The 14,160-nt window shown below is 43.7% G+C and overlaps 1 pseudogene; it reads right to left on the reverse strand.

Moving 5' to 3' along the window:
- Nucleotides 1-65: 65 nt before the first annotated feature.
- On the reverse strand, nucleotides 66-12,673 carry LOC135543742 (uncharacterized; annotated as a pseudogene).
- Between the last annotated feature and the right edge of the window lie 1,487 nt (nucleotides 12,674-14,160).

The raw sequence follows: 14,160 nt of genomic DNA on the forward strand, positions 1-14,160 counted from the left end.
CCAAATTACTAAATTACTTGTTTCCTTACCATGAAAGCAATATATGGACAAGGTGACACCACAAGTGGTTCCAAACATTTATTAATATTGTACATTCAGTCCTTGGGGCCTGAGGGTTTTCTCCTGCTCATTAATATATACCCTTTAGTCAATGAGAGTTACTGTGTTTACTGTGTTCATGTACAAACCCATCCAGACACCAGAGGGAGCTCAAACCTGCATTGTCATCCTAATTTGGCAAAACAGAGCTTGTGTTTGTTACATTCGGTTTAGTAGGCTAGAAGCATGTAGGCCGACAGTACATTTGATCCTCACCTCATGGTAGAGATATACTTGTTCAGGGTAAACAAGAAAACATCCGTATTTTAATAAACAAAACCCAGACGTCACATGTCCATGATCTGGTGAAACTCACATTTGAATCCTTCACGAACATCACGGTGTGCATCCCAAATTGCAACCTATTCCCTATGAGCCCTGGTCAAAAGTAGTGCACTGTATAGGCAATAGGGTGCCATTCGGAACACCCAATTGTATCGCTCCCAAACACAATGCAAACCATTGGTGTGAGCTCAGCCTCAACTCACTCTCTGTCAAACTGGTTTGTCCCGGCTGGGGCTTTCCATAGCGTAGCTGGTCACATACTAATTCATATTGAACTAATTCTGAGTTTTGTCACGTAAAAGAGCTACATAAAAAGGAAATGGTATTTTTAAATGTGTCAAAATGATGCTACGAAAACAAAACTGCAGAACCAAGAAGCTTCATATAAACACTAATCAATAGTCTTACTGTATATGTCTGGTCATTGTTAAAGGGACTGAAAACATATTCACATCAAGGGAAGTAGACTTTTCTTTACATACATTATTACAGCAACAACACATGGAACAGCTTTTACATGTCATAAACAAACCCAACTAATAAAGAGAAAACCTTTCAGTGCCAGTTATATCCTTCAGCAGATATTCACATGTCTAATATCACTTTTCACACACAAAACAAATAAACAAGTAAACAAGGCAGAGTTAATGTCCATATTTTCCATAAACCATGCTCTCTCTCTCTCTCTCTCTCTCTCTGTGTGTGTGTGTGTGTGTGTGTGTGTGTGTGTGTGTGTGTGTGTGTGTGTGTGTGTGTGTGTGTGTGTGTGTGTGTGTGTGTGTGTGTGTGTGTGTGTGTGTGTGTGTGTGTGTGTGTGTGCGTGTGTGTGTGCGTGTGTGTGTGTGGTCTCAGAGATAGGTCTTAGTTGGGTTTAAGGATTCATCCTCGCTGGGTTGAGACTTGTCTGCCAAACTCTCCTGAGACTCCAGTCTTTTCAACTGAGACTTTGTAGACGGTGCCTTACTCCCCCCAGACCCCGGCATGTAGTCCTGCTCTACCATACCTAGCCCGTACTCCTCCCAGGGAGGCCTCGTTTTCACCACTTCCCAGGGCTGAGACTTGGCAGATGCTGCCTGGCTGCTGTGAGACCTGGTAAAGGCCATTTTGCCGTTGGCCTGGGACTTTGTGGACGGTCCCCTGCTGTGCTGGGAGGCTGCTGCCTGGCTGGAGGCGGCTCCGTTGGAAGAGCGAACCACCAGGTAGCGAACAGAGGAGCTCTTATCCTCATCGTGGGCCCTGAGGGGGCAGGAGGAGCTGATGAACAGCCCCCCTCCCAGGATGAGAAGGATGGATGCCCCCCAGCCGATGTATAGACACGCCCCAATCTCCCTCCGCTGGGCATCGGTGGCGGAGCTGTAGAACCCCTGCACCACCGCCCCAGCAGCCCACGAAGTGGGGATCAGGCACAGCACCCCCGTGGCGATCAACACCGCTCCCGCTGTCACGGCAACCCGTTCTTTGACCCCGCCACCTTGCTCGTCCAAAACCGAGTGCACTTCCCCCCGACGAAGGCCAGTAGGAGCCCGGCGGTGCCCGTGGCGATGGCGAGGACGGTGAGTGCTCTGGCGGCTTGGAGGTCGGAGGACAGGGCCAGGAGGGAGTCGTATGGTTTACACTGCATCTGGCCCGTACTCTCGACCACGCAGCTCATCCAGATACCCTCCCAGATGGTCTGAGACGTGATGATGGTGGCTCCAATGAAGGCCGTGACCCTCCACATGGGCAGGATGCAGGTCAGGATGACCCCCACCCAGCCCAGCAGGCTCAGGGCGCTGCCCAGCATCTGAATCCCCAGAGAGACCATGTTAGAGGGGGCAGAGGAGAGAACACACTGTCTCTCTAGCTGCTTGCTGGTTGTTGTCAGTCAGAGTCCTTAGAAAGTGTGACGTTTGCACACCTCTGTCTCTCACAGTCCCTATCTACTCTATTGGCAATCCCTTTGGATTGTTCAGGGTCTGTGAGCCCTGAGCTGAAACACTCTTTATTCACTTCCCGTTTCCTCCAGTCTTTCAGTCCTTTAATGGTTGACAGTGTCTTTTTTTTCAGCTGACCCTTCTTCAGTTTCAGCCTCTTCTCTCCCTCCGCTAAGCTTCTTTTATGTATAGTGGGTCACCAGAGATGACAGAGATCCCAGATTGCTGCCTTGCCCACCTGTTACAGGCCTATGTTCCTGCGTACAGTTCCTACCTGCCTACCTCTGGGTCTATCTGTGTCTCTATACCTGTTCTGCTACACCTGACTCTCTTTACCTCTCTCTTTCTGCCTCTCTATTTTTTTCTATTTTTCTCCCTCCTCCTCTATCAGTCTTTCTGTCCTCTCTTCCTCCCTCCCTCCCTCCTCTCAAACTCTCTCTGTGAATGGTGGCGTCAGTATTGTCTTCGCTCTCTCCTGAGTATCCACCTAGGTGACAGTGAGCAGGTGTATATACCACACCTCCCTCGGGGGGAGGGGAGGGGGGTGAGACATATGCCTGTGACATCATCTTCTAGCCCAGCAGGGCCATGTTCAGTTGAAACACATTCTCGAATGTTGCAGATAGAAATTCCATGAATAGAGCCAACGTTATTTAACATGTCAGAGAGGCATGTTTGTTCTACATAGCCAATTTCTATCTGAACGTTCCAAAAAGTTGCATCCTGCTGAACTCGCCCCAGGTTCTTCTCTGGGCAATTAGGGTGCGGTATGATGCAAAGCATTATGGGTTGTGGACATTGATGGAAGTTTAACAAATGCTTTAGACTAAGATAGTAGTTTATTCAGGCAATGTTCCTTAGTTGATGCCCTCATGAATATCCTAAGCATCGTAACGTTTCTGATTTTGGTTTGGGTTTAATTTGATACAACAATTATTACAATATGTGAGGGACAGACAGAATGTGTGTCAGTTGCGTGTGTGTATGTGTGGTGTACATGTATGTGTGTTTGAAGGGACACATTGAGCAGAGTGTGACAGGCAGAGGAGGGATGTGACGGGGAGGAGGGATTAGTGTAACAGGATCGTCTGAAAGAAAAAGCTTTTTGTTCAAACAAAAAAAACATAATCTAGAAAAAACTGTTTGTAACCATACTCCACCACTCCCAGACTTCAGAAACCCTTCCCTTTTCTTGTGGAGTTGTGAAGGAGGCTTTGTGTGGCCAAGGGGTGTTTCAGATTCCATGCTGTCAGTTATGAGATTAGAAAGGACCAAGGGGACTGGTGCTGTGAATTACTATAATTTAAAGTGTTATGGTGCAAATAATCTGACTGCTGCTGATGGTGATTCAGACAGTATGTCTTGTTTTTAAAGCTGCACTGTGGAACTTTTTGGGCGACCTGACCAAATTCACATAGAAATGTGAGTTAAAGATATGTCATTCTCATTGAAAGCAAGTCTAAGAAGCGCTATATAGATCTGTTTCTATGTGCGCTATTTCTATGCGTCCCTTAAGTTTATTTTTTGCATCTTTTACTTTCAGTTTTGCACACCAGCTTCAAACAGCTGAAAATACAATGTTTAGATGGTACAACTATTCTCTACACTAGGTGCTGCTTGTTTTGTCACATAACTGGAAATTGCACCTTTAAGTGTGTGTGTGTGCGTGCTCTTATCTGGTAAATCTATGATGTTGACACTGAAAACAGTATCCTGCTTGTTGCCAGTGCAAGGGACAGATGGAAATGCAGGCTGTGTAGAGTGTAATGTAAGGGGGGAGGGGCTGGTCCAACTCAAGGTGTCATAATAAAAAAATGCACCCCCCCCAAAGTAAAACATTATCACATGACCCTCCCCGTTTACTGTAAAATACATTGAACACAAAATAAAGTTAATGAGCACAAATGACAACGGTAGTGACCCTGTGTTTATAAACGTTGATATTGGCTTTGCCACGAAAGCATGCTTTTCAAATCAAACCAAATGTTATTTATCACATACACATGTTTAGTAGATGTTATTGCGGCTGTGGCGAAATGCTTGTAGGACAAAGTTGCTTTGGAGCAAGAAGCAGAGCTGACTATCTGTCGGCACCATCTTGCCAGTTTCTTGCTGTTGTGGCGATGCCACGCAGGGCTACGGGCCAGAAGGCTGACGGTTCGTTTGACCACCACAGACCAGCTCACTTTCCCTGCCTGTTTTCAGTTAGGGGGAAATCAGATTTTCAACATTTTGATGCCATATTTATAATTATATATGCAACAGATTTTCAACATTTTGATGCCATATTTATAATTATATATGCAACAGATTTTCCACCAACAGGTTTCCGTGCCAATACACCACACAACCAATAAACTAATTATACTGACTTTGAGCACTTCAATATCATGGTCTGTGTTTTCAACACCACAATAATAAACTGTCAATGTCGACAAACAGATAATCCACCCGTCCCTTCTCCAGGGATGGCCCCATTTTGGTCAACTGAGATTTATTTAGTCAAGCAGTCACAAATATATATATTCTTTTCATGGTACACAAGACACCAGTCTGATTAGCGCCTGTCTCAGTGGACTAATCCATTGCAGATGCTGTGGGGGTGGCACAGCCAGTTTAGATTTGACTTCACACAATCACATCACATCAAGCTAAACATCATTGACAGGGATAAAAATGGGTCCTTTCCTAAATTGGCCATGAATGGTTTTACTTAATTCTCTGTACTGGCCAATGTTTATAACCAACCATACATTGTGCCGCTGGCCTGAGAGGATGGAAGTTCAATATGTAGCTAGATGTAGTAGGCTAATGTTAACTAGCTGGCTAATTGTTGCCCATGAAATGAAGTTGAAAGGAAGTTGCCAGTGTTATGCAATGGAACGATCTAAATGTAAAAGGGGGCAACGATTAAATTGAACACCCTCCCCCTCATAGAATTAACACAAAATAATGTTTATGAGCACAAATATCAAATGCGACACTGTGTTTATAAAAGTTGATATTGATTTTGCCACTTCAGCCTACTTTTGTGGCACAATCGATGCCACGCAGGGCTACGGGCCAGAAGGATGAGGGTTTGCCGACCACCACAGACGAGCTGACTCTTCCTGCCTCTTTCATTACACTACGATCAATGAGCCAGGTAGCCTAGGACAACTAAAACTCAAAGTGTGTACTGTATGACAGAGTCATAGACCGTTTCAGCAACATGAGAGGAGGATGGCATTGGAGCTTCTCTACAAGTAGGGGGAGACACATGTTTTTCTACTTCCACACACACACACACGCACGCACGCACGCACGCACGCACACACGCACACACACACACACACACACACACACACACACACAAACACACACACACGCGCACACACACACGCACGCATACAGAAATCAGTTCCATGGACAGCCACATGATATTTAGCTGACGTTGATTGTACTAATTGTTTTTGGAATCTTTTAGTCGTCACTGTATTAGACAGAGGTGATTTGATGATGTTGAAATGTTAACGCAGCTCCTGTTTTCTTTGCGACTTGCGGACTGCACCCAAAACCGATATTTTGGTATTTGTTTCATTAGTCCATTGTTGACAGTACCAAAATGTTGTGCTTGTCAGAATCAAGTTTTCATGATATGTAACTTTCAAAATACAGAAATCATGTGTATTTAATCATTAGGATCATCTGAGACAAAATGCATCATAGCGGATGATTTCTGTATTTTGGGTAGAGTTTTACTTTAACTTGATTGACCGTGCTGTAGGTCATCTAACTGATTGTTACATGCAATATGCTTTGTGGACTTAACCAGACAGATGTTGCTCTCCAGTTTTGTGATGAAACAAAGGTGTGGTTGAATTTATTCTGCCACTGTGTCTTCTTATTGTCTCGGCCTCAGACCTATATATCACTGTGTCTTCTTATTGTCTCAGCCTCAGACCTATATATCACTGTGTCTTCTTATTGTCTCGGCCTCAGACCTATATATCACTGTGTCTTCTTATTGTCTCGGCCTCAGACCTATATATCACTGTATCTTCTTATTGTCTTCGTCTCGCCTCAGACCTATATACTCACTGTGACCTCACTTCTTCTTATTGTCTCGGCCTCAGACCTATATATCACTGTGTCTTCTTATTGTCTCGGCCTCAGACCTATATATCACGGTGTCAAGGCATATGAACTAACAGGTTATAGAGCAAATCATGCAATTATTACAACACACAGGTTGTAATATGGCTTTTTAAAAATCCTGTCATGACCTACACCTGTCTTGGCTTCCCCAATGATTTCACCTACGCACCATTACTATGGCACAGTAAATCACTCTAAGATGTGCTGCTGAAATTGTATATGGTTATATTATGTAAGAACAATGGTGCAACTATGGTTATAAAATGACTGGTTTTCCCGAAATTCCGGTAAACATGTTCCAAACGGTCAGAAATATAATAACATTGTAATGTGAAGGACCGACCTCTGAAGAGAATAGCTACCCCTGAGTGCTTGTTTTAGTTTTCACCTGACCAATGAAATCAGAGGATGTCGGAGGAAGGTCTGACATCAGAGTTTCCAGAAGCTCCTGGGCAGAGGTCACAGGTGGTCTTGTCTCAGTACCATCTGACTGCTGTTAGCTGGTTGATTATCTCTGGTCGATCTCAGGTGGCTGGGCTGGATGGTTGGGCGCAGAAGTCATGCAGGTCTCCTTTTTATCAACTGTGATGAGGGTTGGGTGAGCTCTCCAATCTGCTTGACCTTCGCTGGTTGTTGCAAGGCTGGCGGGTCTGGGCTGTATGTCGTTAGCAGAAGTTCCGGGCGCACTCTGTTGGTCTGGTTCATCCTGGTGAGGGGCTTGGTGGTTGTGGGGGAGGAGGTTGGTTGCTCTCAGGTGGAGCGTCTGGCCTGTAGAGGTCATGCTGTCTTGTTCTGTTGGCATATTTTAGATTTATTTTATTTAACAAGGCAAGTCAGTTAAGAACAAATTCTTACTTACAATGACAGTCTACCCGGCATGGACGGGGGCTGGGATAATATATATATATATACAGTGCCTTGCGAAAGTTTTCGTCCCCCTTGAACTTTGTGACCTTTTGCCATCAAAGGATGTCCTATACTTCTATTAAAGTAAGCTAAATCAACAAATGAAACCAGACACTTTATCCTTTCAAACCCTTCACTCTGCATTGTACAATCTAAAATACACACACATACACAAGGGATCTGTAGACTCGGAGGTAAATACATCTGTCAATGTGTATCCATTGTTTCCATAGTTCTTACCACAATCAGGTTGCATTGACCTGTTCTGAACCAACTGTCCCTGGGACATCAACTAGTCAAAATACAAAACCTGTTGTTTAACAAATACAATAGGGCCTTCAAAAAGATTGATCTACTTTTTATCTGTGGGTATTGCTGTATTAAAGATGTTGTCTCCCCTGAGGGGCGTCCCTATTGTGGCTGGTTAATTTAATTTAATTATTGACGAAGCCTCTGATTTAACATGGCAATGATATTTTGCTGTTTCAAAAGCATAGAAAATGCCCCAGTCTTTGTCTGAGGCTTTATTTCCCAGATCCTTTAGACAGTCATACGCATCAGAGAACTTGGTAGTGGCCATTCCATCCGTCCTCTTGGTTATGAGGGCCCAGCAGGGCGCGCCTTCTCCGATTTACCATCTACAGTTGAAGTTGGAAGTTTACATACACCTTAGCCAAATACATTTAAACTCAGTATTTCAGAGTTACTGACATTTAATCCTAGTAAGAACTCAGTTAGGATCACCACTTTATTTTAAGAATGTGAAATGTCAGAACAATAGTTAAGAGTGATTTATTTCAGCTTTTTTTACTTTCATCACATTCCCAGTGGGTCAAAAGTTTGCATACACTCAATTAGTGTTTGGTAGCATTGCCTTTAAATTGTTTAACTTGGGTCAAATGTTTTGGGTAGCCTTTCACAAGCTTCCCACAATAAGTTGGGTGAAGTTTGGCCCATTCCTCCTGACAGAGCTGGTGTAACTGAGTCGGGTTTGTAGGCCTCCTTGCTCGCACACACTTTTTCAGTTCTGCCCACAAATCTTCTACAGAATTGAGATCAGGGCTTTGTGATGGCCACTCCAATACCTTGACTTTGTTTTCCTTAAGCCATTTTGCCACAACTTTGGAAGTATGCTTGGGGTCATTGTCCATGTGGAAGACCCATTTGCAACCAAGCTTTAACTTCCTGACTGATGTCTTGAGCTGTTGCTTCAATATATCCACATAATTTACCTCTTCATGATGCATCTATTTTGTGAAGTGCACCAGTCCCTCCTGCAGCAAAGCACCCCCACAACATGATGCTGCCAGCCCCGTGCTTCACGGTTTGGATGGTATTCTTCGGATTGCAAGCCTCCCCCTTTTTCCTCCAAACATAACGATGGTCTTTATGGTCAAAAAGTTCTATTTTTGTATCATCAGACCAGAGGACATTTCTCCAAAAAGTACGATCTTTGTCCCCATGAGCAGTTGCAAACCGTAGTCTGGCTTTTTTTATGGCGGTTTTGAAGCAGTGGCTTCTTCTTGCTGAGCGGCCTTTCAGGTTATGTCGACATAGGACTCGTTTTACTGTGGGTGAAGATACTTTTCTATCTGTTTCCTCCAACATCTTCACAAGGTCCTTTGCTGTTGTTCTGGGATTGATTTGCATTTTTCTAACCAAAGTACGTCCATCTCTAGGAGACAGAACGCGTCTCCTTCCTGAGTGGCATGACGGCTGTGTGATCCCATGGTGTTTATACTTGCGCACTATTGTTTGTACAGATGAACGTTGTACCTTCAACAAAGGGTATATAACAAAGTATTGAGATAAACTTTTGTTATTGACCAAATACTTATTTTCCACCATAATTTGAAAATAAATTAATTACAAATGTGATGTCCTACAATGTGATTTTCTGATTTTTTTTTCTCATTTTGTCTGTCATTGTTGAAGTGTACCTATGATAAAAATTACAGGCCTCTCTCATCTTTTTAAGTGGGAGAACTTGCACAATTGGTGGTTGACTAAATACTTTTTTACCCCACTGTAGCTGAAAAGAGAGAACAGTAACTTATTAGTTCAGGCTCATGTTTTATCTATTGATACTACATTCTCGTCACTGCTCATATACATATATAATACTGGATTAAATAATGATGTAGTAATAACTGCTTACTGTACCTCTCCACTGATCTCCACAGTGACCTGCTCAAAGGGTTCCAGGACTCTGCACACCTCCTCCACCACCTCCCATTCCTCTTGGGTCAGAGCATCAACAGGTGCATTGACAGCGGCCAGGGTAGAGATGATGACATCCCCATCTAGTTTTGTGTAGACTTTTTTCAGCACCTACTGTGCTCCTGTGGAAGTATTCCACAGCTGCTTTCACTTTGTCCACAGTCGGCTTCATCACCTTCAGAGCATCTCTTACAGTCAGGTTGATTGTGTGGGCAAGACATGGATGATGGGTCCATTTTAACATGTTCATGGCTTTGGTTATGTTAGCTGCATTGTCGCTAACACAACAGACCACTTTTCCATTTACTTACCATTCTCTGGCCACTCTCAACTGTTCCTCTGCCAAGTTCTCTGAGGTGTGTTTGTCACTGAAATCAAAGCATTCCAGAAGACAGCTAAACATCAAACCATCTTCAATGAAGTGACATATAACTGACATGTAAGAAGTGGTTACCCTTGATGTCCAGCAGTCAGTGGTAAGGCAAACTGCAGTAGTTTTTTGGACTCTTTGCCGCACTGAAGCCTGTGTGCTCTCGTACAGTTGTGGAATAAGTGATTTTGAAAGGGTTTTGCTGCTTGGAATTATGTACATTGGATTTAGACTATTGCTATAATTTCTAAATCCTCTGTCCTCCACGATCGAAAATGGCTGGAAATCGGTGGCAATTGTTTTAGCCAATGCAATATCAATTTAGGCTGGTTTTGCTACAGACATAGACTTTTGCATAAACTGGTCCATAGAAGACTGCGTTGCTGTGGGTCGTGGAGTAGGTCTACTTGACTGAGTGGATACATCTCCACCACTATCACTAGCAGGCCTACTTGACTGAGTGGATACATCTCCACCACTATCACTAGCAGGCCTACTTGACTGAGTGGATACATCTCCACCACTATCACTAGTAGGCCTACTTGATTGAGTGGATACATCTCCACCACTATCACTAGCAGGCCTACTTGACTGAGTGGATACATCTCCACCACTATCACTAGCAGGTCTACTTGACTGAGTGGATACATCTCCACCACTATCACTAGTAGGCCTTGACTGAGTGGATACATCTCCACCACTATCACTACTTGACTGAGTGGATACATCTCCACCACTATCACTAGCAGGCCTACTTGACTGAGTGGATACATCTCCACCACTATCACTAGCAGGCCTACTTGACTGAGTGGATACATCTCCACCACTATCACTAGCAGGCCTACTTGACTGAGTGGATACATCTCCACCACTATCACTAGCAGGCCTACTTGACTGAGTAGTCTCCCCCTCTCTGTTTCTACTTCTTCATCTCCCCCTCTGTTTCTACTTCTTCATCTCCCTCTCTGTTTCTACCTCTTCCTCTTCTTCATCTCCCCCTCTCTCTGTGTGTTGATTTGTAGCATTCCCTCTGAAGTAGGTCACATTGTCACATCTCTTAGTAACATACCTGTTCGCACAGATTCCTTCATGCACAACTATTTGAGTGCAGCACTGCCCAACCAGTTGTTTTCGGTGCGTCACACTACACACACTTTCGGTGTGTGACACACATACATACACATTGTGCTATTCCCCTCAGGAAAACAAACAGTCATTATGAGGTCAAGTTTAAAAAAGGATCCAACAATACTTTGAAATATAATTGTTTATTAAAACGTTTACTTGGAATAATAGAATACTTAATATATTGTTTTTTAAATATGTCTTAGGATGTGGATAATATAGGATAATATTAATAATAATAATATATGCTGGTATTGAGTGATAAAAACAAAACAAATCCATGTGACCTTTGGAAGGCGACATACAAAAACAGAAAACAATGTTAATCGAACAGTTAAATCCAACCTTCCCTGATTCATGAACGTGCCAGTTGTTTTACAACTAAAATTCCAGAAAGAGTCCAAAAACATGCTTTCAAATTAATAATAACAGTGTCTTCAAAAGTGAGTGGAATTCTGTTTTTACGATGTTTGATTGTAGACTTGAGGCCTTAGAAAAGGATTTGACTACTTGACTAAATGAGTTGCGCAGTAACTGACATCACATTTTACACTAACTAGAAAAGTACATACTTTAGCCAACACACTGTCAACCCACTCATACATCTTATATTTCACTTTGGTACCACAGTCGAACATGACAGTAAAAGCAAAGAACTCCATCAGCAAATTCACACGAGAGAGAAAGCATCAGTAACAACAGCACAGTGAACAACCTGGAGAGTCCCATTTTCAACACCACCACCTCCCAGTCCTCTCACCCAGGCAAGCTATCCATCCCCTCATCCCTTGGTGCTGGTCTGTGGTGGTGTGGTCTGTGGTGTGTCTAACCCTCTAGACGTAGGCCTTGCTGCTGTCAGCCACGGAACGAGCAGCCTTGGAGTACTCGACATTGTGGTTCTCATCTTTGGGGGGGCAGGAGCAGCAGAGGAGCGCCCCGCCCAGGATCATCAGCCCTGCCGACCCCAGCCGATGTAGAGTGAGGCTCCCAGCTCCCTCCTCTGGGCCTCGACCAAAAGGGGGTTGTAGAAGTCTCGGATGATGGTGTTGGCCGACCAGCAGACAGGGACCAGAACCAGAAGGGCAGCAATGAGGAAGACGACTCCGCTAGCGATGGCTACCTTGGCCTTGGACCTCTCGTTATCCACGAAGTTGGTGCACTTCCCGCCGGCGATGCCCAGCAGGATGGCAAACACGCCGGCAATTATGGCGATTATGATCAGAGCCCTGGCGGCCTGCAGGTCCTGAGGTAAGGCCAGGAGGGAGTCGTAGACCTTACACTGCATCTGTCCCGTGCTCTGGGTCACACAGTTCATCCATAACCCTTCCCAGACGGTCTGGGCTGTAATGATGTTGGCTCCGATGAAAGCTGTCACCTTCCACATGGGCAGAGCACAGATGATGATGCTTCCCAGCCAGCCGATGATCGCCAGGGCCGTACCCAGCATCTGTAACCCAGCTGACACCATCCTGATGGAGCCCTGGTAGAATGGATGGATTGAGTTGATGGAGGGAGAGAGAGAGACAGGAGAGTATAGTCTGAACAGGGTAGTTGTTGACAATGAAGAACTCACCTACTCTACGTCTCTGACTTATAGGGTTTACCATGAAAAGTGACGGAATAGGGTGGAGTTTTTCTCTCTCATCAACCAAGTGAAACTGGTTTCCTAAGGTATGTCACCTGACCCGAAACTCTTCTATTGTTTATACATCTGTTTCTGTCCCAATCACTGATTCCGAAACTTCATGTTTGAAAATTAAGCAATTTCTGATTTTTGTAATTAACACTATTATTTCAATAGAACATATTGAGTTGTTTTACATTGAAAGACATTGATCTAATTAGTAGTTTTGTTTATTTTGAAGCATCTTCCCTCAAAAGAAGGCAGTCCCACCTTATGATATCACTACCGAAACACACAGGCACACTCAGGCACACTCAAATCAAATCAAATCAAATCAAATTTTTATTTGTCACATACACATGGTTAGCAGATGTTAATGCGAGTGTAGCGAAATGCTTGTGCTTCTAGTTCCGACAATGCAGTAATAACCAACAAGTAATCTAACTAACAATTCCTAAACTACTGTCTTATACACAGTGTAAGGGGATAAAGAATATGTACATAAGGATATATGAATAAGTGATGGTACAGAGCAGCATAGGCAAGATATGGTAGATGGTATCGAGTACAGTATATACATATGAGATGAGTATGTAAACAAAGTGGCATAGTTAAAGTGGCTAGTGATACATGTATTACATAAGGATGCAGTCGATGATATAGAGTACAGTATATACATATGCATATGAGTTGAATAATGTAGGGTAAGTAACATTATATAAGGTAGCATTGTTTAAAGTGGCTAGTGATATATTTACATCATTTTCCATCAATTCCCATTATTAAAGTGGCTGGAGTTGAGTCAGTGTCAGTGTGTTGGCAGCAGCCACTCAATGTTAGTGGTGGCTGTTTAACAGTCTGATGGCCTTGAGATAGAAGCTGTTTTTCAGTCTCTCGGTCCCAGCTTTGATGCACCTGTACTGACCTCGCCTTCTGGATGATAACGGGGTGAGCAGGCAGTGGCTCGGGTGGTTGATGTCCTTGATGATCTTTTTGGCCATCCTGTGACATCGGGTGCTGTACTTGACATGCTGTATGTTGGAAGATATGTGTGCTGAAAGTTTTGGAAAAATAGGATACAAATTAGATTTTTTTTCCAAACCTCAATTTGCACAGCTTCTGTGGAATTGTAAACTGTGTGTACAAAACCCTAAGAACACCTTCCTACTATTGGGTTGAACCAAGGTTAAAAATAATTTTTTAACCAGTCTCCTCCCATTCATCTACAACAAGGATCATCAACAATATTCTGATTTTGTCACGCCCTGACCTTAGAGAGCCGTTTTATTTCTCTATTTGGTTAGGTCAGGGTGTGATGTGGGGTGGGCATTCTATGTTTTGTACTTCTGTGTGTTTGGCCGAGTGTGGTTCCCAATCAGAGGCAGCTGTCAATCGATGTCTCTGATTGGGAATCATACTAGTTGTCTTTGTTAGTGGCCTGTATAGCCCTAGTAAGCTTCACGGTCGTTTTTTGTTGTTTC

This window comes from Oncorhynchus masou, chromosome 8, assembly GCF_036934945.1.
Source record: "Oncorhynchus masou masou isolate Uvic2021 chromosome 8, UVic_Omas_1.1, whole genome shotgun sequence".
Taxonomy (NCBI): Eukaryota; Metazoa; Chordata; class Actinopteri; order Salmoniformes; family Salmonidae; genus Oncorhynchus; species Oncorhynchus masou.